General features: G+C 37.8%; 1 protein-coding gene across 3 annotated transcripts in view; it reads left to right on the top strand.

The window, feature by feature from the left end:
- Positions 1-991: 991 nt before the first annotated feature.
- Positions 992-17,154, top strand: part of LOC122811891 (tRNA pseudouridine synthase A-like) — a 353,084-nt gene continuing 336,921 nt past the window's right edge. The window contains exon 1 of one of the 3 annotated variants that reach the window (XM_044084035.1): positions 992-1,126. The gene's annotated coding sequence lies outside the window, so the exon portion shown is untranslated. Of the gene's footprint in view, positions 1,370-1,566; positions 1,587-17,154 lie in introns of those variants that run through there. The other 2 variants (XM_044084034.1, XM_044084037.1) reach the window with 2 other exon arrangements.

Genomic DNA, 17,154 nt, shown 5'->3' with positions numbered 1-17,154 from the left:
ATGTGATTTGTGTTCATTTGGACTGCATCACATTATGTGATTTGTGTTCATGCTACAACTGTCTTCAGTGACATGCCCTCATCTGCTGTACATTACCAAGTTTCACCTGTTATCTTTCCCTGTGTTCATTCCTACAATTCATCTGTGTGTCCCTATTTAATACACACACTTCCCCTGACTGATTAATTATAATACAGTCTATGTACCCCCACTGATCATTTACACAACTTATGTATGCAACAGGTTTTATAATACTCTGCACTGTTTACACTGTCATGTAATGTTTTGGGACTATATATATTGCTTTATAACTGCAGTGGTGGTGCTGCGGTAGTGTTGTCGCCTCACAGCAAGACGTTGCCCTGTTCGATTCTCAGCTAAAGCATCTTCTGCGTGGAGACATGCGTGAATGGGCGTACTTTCGTTGAAGGCTGTGCGTCAGGGCTGGCAACTCGGCACGTAAAAATCTACTGCCAATCATTGGTGGACAGGAGTTCCGCTGTGGAAACCCCTAACCGGGAAAAGCCGAAAGACACAACAACATATATTGCTTTATTAATAACCCTGGTAATCATTGCGGCATTCGTACAAACACCCAGACCAAGTTTTGCCCATAGGTAAAGAGGTTTACATGTCCGCTGTGCTGGCCGGCAATACTGTTGAAAGCCACATGTGCAACATGAATATGTAATTAGCGCTGCTGTTCACAGTGCATACATAAACTATGTATTGAGTCCTTACTTGTTCCATTATTGCCAATAATTTAATTGTGGTTATTCAACTATGTAGCTGAAAATATCACTGACAATTTATGTTTTAAGTAATGGTGTCTGAAGGAAACAAGTAAATCAACACCACACCAGATCCTGATTTACCCAACAATGTGGATAGTAAATCTACACGTACGCTAAGGTTGTCACTTGTCAGTACTTTTTTCTCGCAATGCGTTATGGGTCATGTAGTTCCTATATTCCGCATGACCAGCCAAAGTTGAAACGTCGCGTGTGAATCGTGATTTCCCGGATCCTTGTCCCATGTTAAGAGTGTTTTCACATTGAATTAAAATTGTAGTATCGGCTGTAGTTGCAAATTAATCTCTGGGGCAGACACGGTTAACATAATATAGGTATATTTGCAAGGACTGTGCATTAAAATCAGCTAGGAAATGATGTTTTTGCTTCTAATTTTTAGTATGTAAGACTAACGAGCTGGGGTGTTTTTCAAAACTTGTTTTTTTGTACCACATCTGTCCTTTATAAACCTGAGTTTTATGCGTATTTGTGCCAAGTTTCAATATAACGCTGTAAGGTATCTACTAGAGTTTTGGAGAAAGTCGCGGCCTGTATATGTTCCGGTAACGACGTTTGGGGTAGGTGTGTTTCTGTTATAAAAACTTGCGTAGGTAGGTTGGAGGCTATTGGTAGTAAAATTTTTGACGCTGTTGTTTAACCCATTACCAGCTTAAGTGAGAACGCTGTCCCTATTACAGGATACTTCTTTACTGGTGTCTCGTCCTAGTCTTCGATTAAAACAGAAAAAGTGTTGTATGCTTTTGAGGGAGGAATGTTTCTACCTTGCATATTCTGGTGTGTGTCTTACTTGATGTTGTAGTCCTGGCCGACCCCTCTGCCATGTATTGCTGTACTACATGTATATATTTATCTCGCAATACGTACTCCAGCGTTTATGGTAACAGGGGAGCCAAAGTTTATCCTGGCAACCAATAGGTATATGTCAGAAAACCCGTCTGGAAAAGATTGTCTTTTCATTGCAGGATGCACACACATACTCTGTTGACAAGCTTGCCAGTTCATTCATCGGCCTGTTACAGGAATGTGAAAAGAAACCTGATACAATGGCAGAAATCTTTCTGGACATAGGGAAGAGGTACAGACTTCACATGGAAGGCACTGTGGCTAAGCTAACCACTGTGCCACCACGTATGAATTGATTAGTTAGTTGACGTCCATCTGTAAGGTCAATGAAGGTGGCAGCCTGCTTTACAAGTATCCTGCTCTTTTCCGAGTTCCCACATCCAAAGACATGTATGTGGGTCAATTGGTGATTCTCCAAATGGCAATTAGTGTATGCAGTTGACCTGCTGTCCTGTTTGGGACAGTTTCTCTCCCATAAAGCTATTTGACTCCCAGGAGAGATTCTCGCTCCCACCAACCTTAAGTAGAGTAAAACAGTATCAGAAATGAATTATGTGTCACAGTAATTGGGAGTTAATCCCCCTAAGCTTTGCAATCACAAGACCCCCCCCCCCCCCCACACACACACACACACACACATTTGCTTTAATAGTGCTTTAGTCAGCTTCACTTTATTTAATATGTCATTCTGGAGATGAAAGTGAACAACCAAGACAAATGGTTCGCTTGGAGAAACCAAATAACGGCCCAAGACAGAGTTAAAAGATATCCCAACAGTTTATTCAGTAGCAAACATACAGAATCACTTGATAGCAAACACACAATCACTTTTTTAGTGATTCTGTGTGTTTGATATCGAATAAACTGTTTGGATATCTTTTAACTCGGTCTTGGGCCCTTATTTGGTTTCTCCAAGCGAACCATTTGTCTTGGTAATATGTCATTCTGTTATATTTTTACTTTTTTATGAAGCAGGAATTAGGGCAGTGTCCATTACATTGTAGTATATCTTTAAATGGGCTGCCACAGTGCTTTTGCATCATCACAACAAGGGGTGGTGCTTTTTATCATGTTCATCTTTGTATTTGTCTAAGTGAGCTTCCACAGTACCCCTTTTGCACCAGCATGTAGTTGGTATTTCTATGCATTCTGTAGTATGTAAGACTGCAATCACTGGTTTGGTTTGATGGTACTGCAAGTTGTATGGCTTTAGAGGATGGGGCAAGGTCAGGCGCACCCCTACAACAATATGTAACAGAGGTGTACTATTGTTTAGTTTCTTGCTTGGTGCAGAGGTTTTGATTGCTGTCAGTAATTGTGAAACATAGAAAAGGGGATGGTAACAGCAGAAAGTTATTAAGTGTGAAGTAATGGAATTGAACTGATAGACACTGCTCTAAGAAGCTAAGATTTAGAAACCTTTAAGATTCAAAGTTTGCAAATAGACCTATATTATGTTAACCTTGTGGGTTTCTTCATAAGCAGACTGTGAGCTGTCAGTCCAGTGTGGAAAGTGCTTGGCTGTGGGATTTTAACTAACCATTGTCATAGCTTAAAGCAATTAAACTGGATTGACCTAGACAACCACCTAACACATTCACAACTAACTATAGCACACTGATACATCAACTAGAAAAATGCCCTGCACAACAAAACTTATTACTGCCCTAATGTCCAGCAAGGGACCTCCGTTCTAGGAAAAAATTCTTATTACTTAACAAACAAGTCAAATAGTGTTGCAGGAGACTTGCTCTACTCCCAACATGTTGCTAAACTCGAATAGTATCTACACACAAATAAAACACTCTGACAAACTCAATAGTTTTAAACCACTGCTTAAACAACATCTTAAGCAGTTCTAGTCCTGCAGATGCTCATCACAAAGCTGATACTTTGTTCTCACAGTACTATAGTCTCCTTAAACAGAATACTGTCAACCTCCCACTGAAATGACTAAACAAGTCTCCCATCTTGTACAGGGTAGTCCTGGCCCTCGCACACCATCCTGTCTCAGCGCAGTCCTTTTTAGTGTTTATTTTATGATAGTTTAATCTAATGCAGCGTTTAAAAAGGTAGGGATAACATATACCACCATCCTTTCATTTCTGCTACTACCTAGGAGCATATAGCTATTGCTGAAATGTGTTTTACTATAAAGGGGCATTTAAATATTGCTTAGTTGTGATTTTACATTTGCTACTATCAAGAGTTAAGAATTGTGCAACTGCTATTTTTTACTACTCTGATACAAGAAGTATTGTATTGTTTATTTGGTATATCTACATATATCTCTGTGAATGCCTAGTATAACATGACTAATCTTAATGTACTTTGTTGCTAACTCCTGTTTCTCATAACTATCTTGTTTCTCTTGCCTCCTTAAGTTACCCTGCTGTACTTGTGCTTCCAGCACTAATCTGTAAGATGCTAAAGGACCCCCACCATTTATCAGCAACATACCTCACAGCCTATCTGTCCTACAATTCCTCTATCAAGGATACTAAAAGTACGTGTATTGAATAATTTCTGCCTGATTGTCTTTCTAGTAGTGTACCACTGCTACAGGTGGTACAATACGTCTTGAGCTAGGGCAGCCAGCAGCCTCCACCCCCTCTCTTCTAGACATTAATCTCTCTCACTCCCTCCCCCATCCTCTAGATACCTCCTTTTGACTAGCACCCACCTTTCCCTTGTTGTACTCCAACTGACTCCCTCTAATCAGCCTGCTATATTAGACCTGTCCACTAGGTGGCAGCCTTTACTCAGCCACATCCCCTTCTTATCATCTATTACATAGCTACTTACCTTATTTCCCCTGTTGTACCTGCATTGCTATCCAGTTCCCCCACCTTACCCCTTTACTACTTCTGTCTACTACTACTACTACCTTTTCTAGGCTCACTTCTCACTAGCCTTTACCACATCTGACTTTTCCAACTTTCCTTGACAGATCAGTCCTGCTGATTGTCTTCTACTGATCTAGTCTCTGTTTCTACCCGCTCCATTCGCCCTATGGGCTCACTCCGCTCCCTTCCCTACCCCCAATTCCCAACCACCCCAGGGGTACTACTTTTACACTTACTAGCCACACCTCCTCCTTTTCCCATAACTCTCTACACAAGTCCCATCTCTCATCTCTTACCACACTCTCCTACCTTCACACACACTCACCCTATATACTCCATATCCACATACATAAATCCAATAACCTATCCTTCGCAATGTCTAAGCCACCCACACCATTTCATGTCTTACTCTATTTCACTCTTTTACCACTTCCACTTTTTACCTTTGTCTATTTACTCTCCTCCTATGAGCACACACTCCATCCTCACATTCATTACCCCAATCAACAAACCAGCTCTCCAGCTGTACCAGTCCTGCTTAACCATGCAAACATAACATGCTCACCCAGCTACCTACTTGCCAAATATCATAGAATACTACACATTAAATATAACACACTACATCTCAGAAGACTGGTAGTTCTATACAGCAGGTTCCCTAACCCAAACTATCTAGGACTACTCCTTTCATTAAAGGATGGTGATATTCACCCTAATCCTGGCCCAACAACAACTCCTATCACTTTACATAACCACAATCAAGTCTACTAATTATCCCCTTACTAAACCATCTACCTCTGTCCTACTAGCTCATCTTAATATACATAGCATTAACAACAAAGTAACCCAACTCCAAGCTCTATTAGAAGTCTACTCCTTCGACATTATCTGCCTAACAGAAACATGGCTAAAATCTATTATCAATGACAATGAAATTATCCCACCTGGATATAATATCTTAAGAACTGATCGAGTAGCCAAGAAGGGCGGTGGGGTTGCTGTTCTATTTAAGTCTGGCTTAAAGCTAACCACATGTAACTGTAATCTACCTCTAGCTTCCAATGTTGAGATTCTCATATCTAAACTTGAACTTAACAATGCCAAATCGATCTATATTATCTGTAAGTACCTACCTCCTGGAAACAACAAAGACACCTTAGAAATGATCCTTTGCTGGGTAGCCCAACACCTATCCCAAGAAACCATAATCCTAGGTGATGTAAATATAGATTGGAACTCCTATTGTAGCAGCTTCCCTACCACTCACATTAGCCTATATGTTTTTTTCTCAAACTGTTACCTCCCCTACCAGAATAAATAACACTAACAAGAAAGAAAGCATATTAGACTGAATTCTTGCAAACAATCATGCTCACATCTATAATTCTGGAACCCTCCCTGATGATATAAGTGACCACTCACTTACCGACATCATCAGACATAAAACCAATACTCACATCCCACCCTCTATTAGAAATATCAGATCCCAAAAAAATGTAACCCTGATCTATTCCAAATGGAGCTAAGAGCATGCAATTGGGTTCCCTTAAGACACCTTCCTTTAGATAATGCCATTAATTACTTCAATTCTACCTTCCTCGCCATTCTTAATCACCACGCTCCAACCAGATCCATTAGAATTAAAACCAGTTCTGCCCCATGGCTTTCTAATGAAACCAAACACAAAATTAATCTCAGAAATAAGTATCGGAACAAATGGAGAATGACTAAAAAAACCTGTAGACCAACAAACCTTTAGAATGCTAAGAAATGACACTAAGAAAGCTATACTTTCTGATAAACAAAACTACTACTACCTACAATTCCAACAACCTAATCATAACAACCCACAAAAATTCTGGGCAAACATTAACCAGCTACTCCACCCAGAGCAATCTACTACTCCCAACCCTCAGAATACTGACCAGGAAAATCCCGTCCAAACAGCTAATACCTTCAAAACCTTCTTTACAGATGCTAAGATGCTATCCAGGCACTAGCTAGTCAACTATCACCCAATACCTTCACTCTACCTTCCTTTACTTCATCCCCACCCCCTCCTTTTCAATTCAAACCTGTCCCAACCACATTTATTCTAAACCTTTTAAATAAACTGAAACCATGCTCTCCCTCAGCAGACCAACTGCCTTCTGAATACCTACAGTTATCAGCCAGAGCTATTGCCTACCCCATTTCCATACTGATCAATAGAACCATTACTGAAGGTCACATCCCTACCTTATAGAACCATTACTGAAGGTCACATCCCTACCTTATGGAAAGTATCCCACATTATCCCCCTCCATAAAGGTGGACACTCCACTGAGCTCTCAAACTACTGGCCCATTGCCCTACTTTCTCCTTTAGCTAAGATCATGGAGAAATGTATCCACAGGCAATTACTCAACCATTTAATTGATAATACCTTGCTTTCCAACTGTCAACATGGCTTCAGACCATCACACAGCACTACCACTGCCCTCCTTTCCTTTACGGATTGCATTAACAGTAACCACAACCGTAATTATCTTTCTTCTGCTCTATTTATCAACCTGTCTAAAGCATTTGACATGGTAAATCACTAGATTCTCATAAACATACTACAATCTCTATCATTAGACCCTCTTTTCATTAAATGGTTCTAGTCCTACCGTGATAAACGACAGCAGGCAGTATTATGGCATAACACTCTATCCAACCACCTACCCATTACCTTAGGTGTTCCTCAGGGGTCAATACTAGGACCTCTCCTCTTCTCCATATTTATTAACGACCTTCATCTTGCCATCCCCCCAAGTCAAATGCATACAGTATGCTGATGACTCCACACTGATATGCTCAGCTACTTCCAGCTAAGACCTTCACTCTTTTACTCAGAAGGTATTTAAAACAGTTGAGCAATGGTTCACACAGCGCTGTCTTCTTTTGAACCCCAAAAAACAAACTCCTCCTCTTTAATCCTACTCAAAAGTAATCTCCTCTTAATTTCTCTATGACATCCACCAATGGTACTATAATATCCCCTGATCCTACCACCAAATTACTTGGTATCACCATCGACAATAATCTGAACTTTGACATCCATATCAACAATGCTGTAAAGGTTGTCAACAAAAAACTTGGCGCACTCTATAGGATTAAACCCTTCCTTTCCCCTACAGCTAAAACTACAATAGCTCACACTCATCTAATCTTTAAACTCCTCTATGCCTCACCCATTTTCACCAATCTATCCAAGAATAACTTCAGTAAACTGGAAGTGTCATACAATAACATTGCCAGATTTGCCACAGGTAACCTATATAGAACCCACCATTGCATAAACTTAAAGCATCTAGAATGGCTGGAACTACAAAACCTGATTAAATTTCACCAACTAAACATTGCCTATAACATTCTTTATAACCCTTCCAATACTCCAATTTTATCTACCCTCATCACCCCCTATAAAAATCTGAGGTCCTTAAGATCAGCAGACAAACTGCTTGTACATACCTCTAAACCTAACAGCAGAGCTGGGGATTCTCTCTTTTCTAATGCTGTTGGAAAACCCTGGAATCTTCTTCCCAGTGACCTCTCCTCGCTCACCTCTTTACCACTCTTCAAAAATAAGACTTAAACTTTACCTTAAAACACACTGGCTATGCCCTTGTACCAAACCTGACTAGTCCTCTATCTTTTCAAACTGGGCTTTCCCTATCCATTACTTCTCACCTACTGTTATACCTTCCTACTATTATTTTTTTATCATCTCTCTCTGTATTACATTACTTCTATACTCTGTGGATACTGTTTTTTAAGTAAATACTTCATCAATATCACTACAAAATTAACTTCTTTTTTACTATTGACTTTACCTGTATAATGCATTGTACCTGTGAAATACATTATGATTCTTGCCCTCATTGAATATCCTGTGCTAACCTGTATGCTGTACTACATATGTTACTGTTGTATAAATATTTTTTTTCTCCTATTTGTTATTGTTATTGTAGTTGTATCTCTTTGTTTATGTCTTGGAGCTTATCTCCCCGGGCCTCTACTGAAAATGGACATATTTCCAGTTAGACTAGCCCGGTCAACAAATGTAAAATAAATAAAGTTTTATACATAACTGCTGTCTGTAGACTCCACTGAGTTGCATGTAGACTTTCTCTTTATTAACTTCCACCTCTGTACAATTGTACAATATATAAATGTAAGAACTGTTTTTTTATACATGTAAATAGAAATTTAACTACTCTGTTTAACTGGAACTTTGTATAATGCAGTGTAAGCAAATGGAGCATTTCTGCCCTGGCCTCTGCTGAAAATGGGTATTACCCACTCAGACATTCCCAGTAAACAAAAGACAAATAAATAAATAAATAAAATGTATTTCCTTTTGTATTGTTGGTAAGTGGAATTTATCTTTAAGATTCTGTCTATTCGTGTATACACATGCACACCATTGCAGCTTTATATATAAACTCTGAAATTACACAGCAGCAGGGAAGGTGTAAATTTCCTCTCCATGCTATACTGTGATCTCTTAGAATGCAAGTCACCATTCTGGGGTCACTTGCCTGTTTGACCACTTATGTTTTTGGTCAGTCTTTTTGAGTAGTTGAGCTTTCATTTCAGTGTAAGCCATTAGCATCGTGGCTTTCTGTGTTAGCCAGATAAGTTAACTTCTGTAAACATCTTAAGGTAGAAAAATGGGCTGTCATATTAGCTAGAAGGGCAATAGCACAAACGACATGCAAGTTCAGTTCTATTTGTGTAAAGGTACTTCTAGATACTATCCTCTTGTAATCTGAGTCAGGAAATAGGCTATAAGGTGAAGAGTTCAGAAGCACTTTTTGCAACTTATGAATTCTATCAATGTGATTTGTTAAATGAAATAAGGTAACTGGGTTGCCCCAAAAGCCCTTTTAAACCACAACCTAGGCTCAGAGGGCAATAAAAGCAAATTACACATACACATGTACAGATATGTAGAACTATTACAATACAAAATATTCAAACAATGGAATTATAGTACTTTAAACTTTTCATTTGCACACCGAGATTGATAAACAGTAAAGGACACTGGAATATTTAATGATTTGTGCTCACAGAAGTACTGCAGTGAAAAGTTTAGTTTTAAGTGATATTAGTCAAAATCATTGAAACTTTTGGATTTATTTTCAGCAAAAAGATATCCATAATTTTGTTGGAAGATTAATACTGGTTACTCCTTTTTTTGGTCCTATAGTAGGTTATTCCAGCGGGCAGCTGCAGTATTAGATGGTCATTTAGACAATATTTCTTTCCCATTACTGCCTCTAAAGTGGAGGTAGAGGTGTTGGCTACTAGTTCAATCAAATGATTTGTTTGAATAGCAAGGTGAACAAGATAGTCGGTCAAACTTTTACAAGAAGCCAGCTTTTAATAGAAGAGGGCAGTGATGAGCTTTATAATCTGAAAGAGTTATAAAGTGGCAGATGCTATAACAGTTTGCAGGGTCTATATTAGATCAGTGAACGCTTAAAAAAAGCGAACGCTGATTGAGCGAACTTATGCAGGCGAAAGCTTACAATCTCGAACTGTCAGATCAGCGATTTTTTTTTTTTTTTTTCCCTAGGGAAAAAATTTGCTGATCCAAAACACATACACACAACACATAGGGTTACCACCTGTCCCACTTTGCAACCCTAACAACACAAGCACACCAAACAAACAGAAATCCACACACATACACCTAAAATCTGACGCCTAACCCTACACTAAACTATGCACACACCACTAACTATCCACTTACCTTAACCCAAACCCTAACGTCTGTCATTATTGCACACTCACCTCACCCGCTCCCTAACCCACCTAAACCCGCCCTAACCCTCACGTCCACACAATTGCACACTTACCTAACACTCACATCCACACAATCGCACACTTACCTGAATTCGACCCGTAACTTTCCACCACAGCACTGAAAATACCGAAGCAACAGAAACGGACAACCGAATTCTTTCCCTAAGAAAAAATTCGGGTTTCTGTTGCTTTGATATTTTGAACATTCGCTTAAATAAGTTCAATCAATCAGCGTTCGCTTGTTTAAGCGTTCGCTGATCTAATATAGACCCCAGTTTGCAGTAGTGTTGTATTAATGGATGAGTTTAGAGTATATATAAAGTGTAAAATTATTACGTTTTTTTCAATAGTCTTTATTCTAGGTATGATGGAGTTATTTTATGTCACAGTTTCAATTTTGTTAGAACATTACTGGTTATAAGTATAGTGACAAAGTGATAGTACAGGGTATAGGTTTAAATCAAGGTGTATATGCTGTGAGACTTGGATACAAGTGCCTAGTTTGTCAGTTCAAGTGATCTGGCAAAGCCTTTAAAGATTTTTATTGTTATCAAAAGTCATATAGACCGTTTTTGAGAGTGATACTAAGCTGACGTTTGGAAATCCAGTGCCATAGGATAGTAAAAACTGTTCTGCAGCTTAGTTTGCAAGTGAGCGCAGTGACATGTTTATTTGAGTTTAGGATGTGCCAATCAGCAATGTACATTTGTTGCACAAGGGGGGGGGACCTTGGGCTATACCATTTAGGAAGAGAGGGAAGAGAACTGGACCAAGAACAGATCCTTGGAGACACCTGATGTGAGAGTTCCTTTTAGTATTTGCGCCACTGCTTACCTGAAAAGTTCATTGCATCGGAGATAAAGTTCAACACTTCTCATTTTTAAGTTGGGTGTTGTGGTTAACTGTATTGAATGCATTGGTCAAATTTAATGAAAAAAAATAAATTCTAGAGAGGCAATTGCTGATGTTGGAATGCAGGACATTAGTAACAATATAGTATGCTGTTATGGTACTAAAGCCAGCTCTAAAGCCATGCCATGTATTTGTAAGTAGACCTTATCTGTTAATAGGGTCTACTTGTTGCGGTTAGATTAGTTTTACTTCATTTTGTTACAGTACAGAGATTTGAGATTGGCCTGTAGTCATGGGATCCATTGGGGTTACTAGATTTGGTTAGAGATGTTGTGTGAACATATTTGAATTGGTATGATAGCAGTCTTGAAGATAGGGAAGGCTTGTATATCTGGGGAAAGTAGTTTTGCTGTGTATCGGGACTGCCTTACTGCTTTTGGAAAATAATTGTATGTCAAATTGACTCGGCAGTTTAAGGACTGGTTTATGGGATATATTATGAGATTTTTTTTAAATAAAAGATGGAATATAGTTGGAGGTTATAGGGCTTTAAAGGTGCGGCTAGGGTAATTATGTAGGTCGGGTTGGATTTTTTGAGAAGATGGTCTTTGAAGCTGTTAGGTCAGTAAAGTGGAGAGAGATGAGGGAGCAGATGGGAAGTCTGTTCTTCTGCAACCTTGGGTCTTTTATGGCCCCCCAGAAGGGATTATAAAAGGAAGCCAGGTCATTCTGCTTGCTTTTGAGGTGTGCAGCTTTGTCAGGCTTGGTAAGTGTTCTGCATTTTTCTTCTAAATTGAAACAGTTGCTATGTAAGGCTTTATCTTATGCTAGTCCAAGTCTCTATTTAAAAAGGAGTTTTAATTAAAAAATTAACTAGGTGGAATAATTAACTTTTACTCTTTCCTTTGTATGCAGAAGAGATGCAACTTATTAGAATGGCTTTGAAATAGGAGTGTACTGGCTTCAGTGGGCTGACATTAAAGGCTGTTTTATAGTCCATTCCCTGTAGGTATGCAGGCAGTGCATAATTTATTCCCTCAGGGATGGAGGACCTACCACATGGAGAGGAAGGTGTGGTTTGCATTTGAATGACAAGGCTAATGTAACTGGGCAGTAGTCAGTCAGGCTGCTTGGATGGATAGCAAGACTAATTTGTTTGGAAAGAGTAGTAAGAGTAATGTCTAGGGTTGAGTCATTTCTAGATGATGTGTTTGGTCAGGTAGTTTCATTTACTGATAATACAAGGTCAAGAGATTTAAGAAGCCATTTTGGTGAGTACTGGGTAGACCTGAGGAACTTTTGTTGAAATGATTTTAATAGTACTGCTAGGGTAAAAGGTAGACCACGTGTTTTATTTTATTTTCAAGGAGTGTTATATGTTTGTGTGTGTATGTTTTGGATGGAGAGGGTTGTATATAGCTTATATGTTGATTTTAATGTGTGTTTTTTATAACAAGATTGTGGCATATAGTTATTTGGGGGAGTCCTTTACAGATTAGCTAAAGGTGGCATATTTTATAACTGATAAGTACTTTTTTGTTTCTAGCAAAAATGTACCTTCTCAGAGTTTACTGTCATATCTGTTGTTGTAGAGAAGGTCTTGATTAATTTGAATATAGCTAAAAAGAGTCCTTGTGCCATGTTTCTGTTATGACAGTAGCTAGGATTTCTTTAAGTAACTGGAATCAAGTTGAGATCATTTGTTGTTAATACTGTGTTTTTTCCAGCATGTCTTCAAACTTTATTTATGAATAAAAATATATAGTACAATTTAACACAAAAAGCCAAATGCAGTGCTGCTATCAGTCGAGGCAGGAGACTCACGTGAACATAAAATGAGAGCAATCCAAATACCAAATGTGTAACCCTCCAGTGGCAATAAAACGAAAAGCAAAAGTTCAAAGGAACCTCAAATAAAATGCATTCATAAAAAATAAGTAAAGTTTATTCCAACGAGTAAAGCGCCAAAGGCTTCTTCAGACTCTTAAAACAATGAATAAAACTGTGTGAATCATTTTTAAAAACATCCTTATGTTTTCTATTGGACAATACAAATTAGTTTGTCACATGTTATCCTGTCTTAAAAAGACAGAAACTAAAAAATGTTGACATCGGTAAATGCAACAATATTTTAAAAGAATGCTTCCATCAAAATATACATTCAATAAACAGAATGTCCGTGCAAATGAATAAAAACATACATATACTCTAATGCATTCTAAAATGTATTAAGCATTGTGCTTGATCATCTATCGTTGCTGCATTTATTAAAAATTGTTGCTACATTTATTAAAAATCCTGGCTTTCTATCTCCTCACAGTGTTATAAAATTAAAATCCACAGATAAACAACGTACATCATCGCGTTTCAGTCTGTAGCATCTGTACTAAGACATATAAAGTGGTGTTTCCAATGCAACTTTACATATACCAAGTAAATGAACTGACATATTGAAACCGCTGTACAAAGAAGTGTAAGCGTACCTTTCTACCAATTCAACATAGCGAATATAATGTGCTTTGCGATATCCCTCAACAAGGAGTCAGACCTCATCATAGCTAGGAAAGACTATTGTCCAAGATCAAATAAATATTTTAAAAAATGCACAAATGGGAACCTCTTAGATTCCAAACAAAACAAACTGTTTGCGAGGTATAAAAAGCCGTGTTCTGCAGGAACTATGTATACAATTATGTACAACCTAACTTTATGCGCAATGGTAACTCAACGTACGGCAAGCACGTTTAAAGCATCTATGTAATGAACAACAGAAACAGTATTTAAACTTCTAAGAAAAGAAGGTGAACCTATACTCATGCTTTATTGTGCATAAAGTAGACAATATATATATGCACGATTATGCCCTAAAAGCATATGTCGGTCACAAAGTGTGACAAATTAAAACACTAAAACATGTACATACTTGTCAGTACATTTGCTAAAAATGGCAGAGATGGCATCGATAATGGAAGATAAAAACAGATAGATGGGGGACGCAAAGGGTAACACATAAAAAGTAACACATTAAAACTTGAAAATGGCACAAAGAAAGCACACATATGATAATTCCTAAGTGTAAAGCTCCGGAGATGATAGGATCCCTATCACACTGTGTTTCAGCTTTATATCAGAGCCTATGCTTCACATACTAGTATGATAACCCCCCCCCCCCCCCATTCACAATAATAATATTATTAGTTGTTTCTGGGTATAGCTCCATATTGTTTTGTTAAGTATCTCACTTTTTTATATATATATATATATATTTTTTTTGTTTTACTGGAGCAGGAATTTATTTTGTAAGTACGATTAGGGAATTACAATTATGTGAGTAAGGTACCCTAATCTATACATCATTAGATAGGTATGATGTATTAATAGGTACAGGTTTACTATTGATGCGGATTATCCATCTTTTCATAGTTTCACAAGACCATTTAAACTTAGAATGATGTTATATTTAGCTCCAAACAATACATACGGAATTAGTTGCTTGTTTACTAGTTAGGGATCCTATCATCTCCGGAGCTTTACACTTAGGAATCATCATATGTGTGCTTTCTTTGTGCCATTTTCAAGTTTTAATGTGTCACTTTTTATGTGTTACCCTTTGCGTCCCCCATCTATCTGTTTTTATCTTCCATTATCGATGCCATCTCTGCCATTTTTAGCAAATGTACTGACAAGTTTGTACATGTTTTAGTGTTTTAATTTGTCACACTTTGTGACCGACATATGCTTTTAGGGCATAATCGTGCATATATATATATTGTCTACTTTATGCACAATTAAGCACGAGTATAGGTTCACCTTCTTTTCTTAGAAGTTTAAATACTGTTTCTGTTGTTCATTACATAGATGCTTTAAACGTGCTTGCCGTACGTTGAGTTACCATTGCGCATAAAGTTAGGTTGTACATAATTGTATACATAGTTCCTGCAGAACACGGCTTTTTATACCTCGCAAACAGTTTGTTTTGTTTGGAATCTAAGAGGTTCCCATTTGTGCATTTTTTAAAATATTTATTTGATCTTGGACAATAGTCTTTCCTAGCTATGATGAGGTCTGACTCCTTGTTGAGGGATATCGCAAAGCACATTATATTCGCTATGTTGAATTGGTGGAAAGGTACGCTTACACTTCTTTGTACAGCGTTTTCACTATGTCAGTTCATTTACTTGGTATATGTAAAGTTGCATTGGAAACACCACTTTATATGTCTTAGTACAGATGCTACAGACTGAAACGCGATGATGTACGTTGTTTATCTGTGGATTTTAATTTTATAACACTGTGAGGAGATAGAAAGCTAGGATTTTTAATAAATGTAGCAACAATTTTTAATAAATGTAGCAACGATAGATGATCAAGCACAATGCTTAATACATTTTAGAATGCATTAGAGTATATGTATGTTTTTATTCATTTGCACGGACATTCTGTTTATTGAATGTATATTTTGATGGAAGCATTCTTTTTAAAATATTGTTGCATTTACCGATGTCAACATTTTTTAGTTTCTGTCTTTTTAAGACAGGATAACATGTGACAAACTAATTTGTATTGTCCAATAGAAAACATAAGGATGTTTTAAAAATGATTCACACAGTTTTATTCATTGTTTTAAGAGTCTGAAGAAGCCTTTGGCGAAAGCGCTTACTCGTTGGAATAAACTTTACTTATTTTTTATGAATGCATTTTATTTGAGGTTCCTTTGAACTTTTGCTTTTCGTTTTATTGCCACTGGAGGGTTACACATTTGGTATTTGGATATAGTACAATTTGTTTATAAAAAAAAAAGAAAAATGCTAAATACGTTTCAGCATATAACAGAATGAATATGCTAATAATAGAAAATCCATATTTTATTTATTTTTTTATTTTATTTTACATTTGTTGACCGGGCTAGTCTAGCTGGATACATGTCCATTTTCAGTAGAGGCCCGGGGAGAAAAGCTCCAAAGAACAGAAGTTAATAGACAAAATATCAGCAGATCAGTAATTATTAATACATTCATAGGCAAAATAAAGCAGATCAGTAATTATTAATTCATTCATAGGCAAAATAAAGTAAACAAGTACGTCATACATATTGTTTAAGAGAGGTACAGACTTATGTAGATGGCTAACATAGCTACATTGTCGACCTTTAAGTTTTTGGGTGGGTAGAGGGTTTGGTGGGCCTAGGATGTTTGCTGTTAGTCTGGATTAGAGCAAGGGCATAGCCATTGGGAGTTTAGGAGAACCTTGAGGTGTTTTTTGAATAGGTGAAGAGAGGTCATGTGTCTTAGGTTGTTTGGGAGGGCATTCCAGGATTTGCCAATGGAATTGGCATAGAGTGCCTCACCTCCCGAGTTGTTAGATTTAATGGTCTGTACTTGTAGACTATTTGATGACCTGAGGACGTAAGGTTGGAATAGGGGTAAGTATTTTGTTCAGTGAGGGGGTTTTGTCTGGATGGTTGATTGCTTTAAATGCCTCAGTGAGTTGGTTAAGTTTGAGAATGTTGGGCAGTTCTAACCATTCCAGTGTCCTTAGATTTTGGCAGTGATGGGTGCGATAGGGCATACCTGTTATGAATCTGGCTATATGGTTATAGGTTTTAGATAGTTTATTGAGCTCTCTCTTGTTGAGGAAGGAGAATATCGGGGAGGCATAGAGGAGTGTGGAGAGGAGGTGGGTCCGGGCGATAGTTAGTTTGGTGTGCGGGGTTAAGAAGTTCTTTATTCTATACATGGACCCGAGTTTTTTGTTTACCGACTTAATGGTCAGGCTGACATGCGTATCAAATTTCAGCTTGTGGTCTATGGTCACCCCTAGTAGTTTGGTGTGAGAGACAATAATAACCAATACATCTCTTTAAAATGATGACTAAACTGAACTGGTATGTTTGGCACAAAGTGTATAGTTAATACCAGCCAAAGTTGTAAATAAAATAAAAAGAAAAGGAGAGAGGTTAATAGTAA

The sequence above is a fragment of the Protopterus annectens genome, chromosome 9.part0 (genome assembly GCF_019279795.1).
Source record: "Protopterus annectens isolate FY-2018-M chromosome 9.part0, PAN1.0, whole genome shotgun sequence".
Lineage (NCBI taxonomy): Eukaryota > Metazoa > Chordata > Ceratodontiformes > Protopteridae > Protopterus > Protopterus annectens.
The sequence above is the reverse complement of the archived record's forward strand: the minus strand, read 5'-3'. Positions and strand labels throughout refer to the sequence as shown.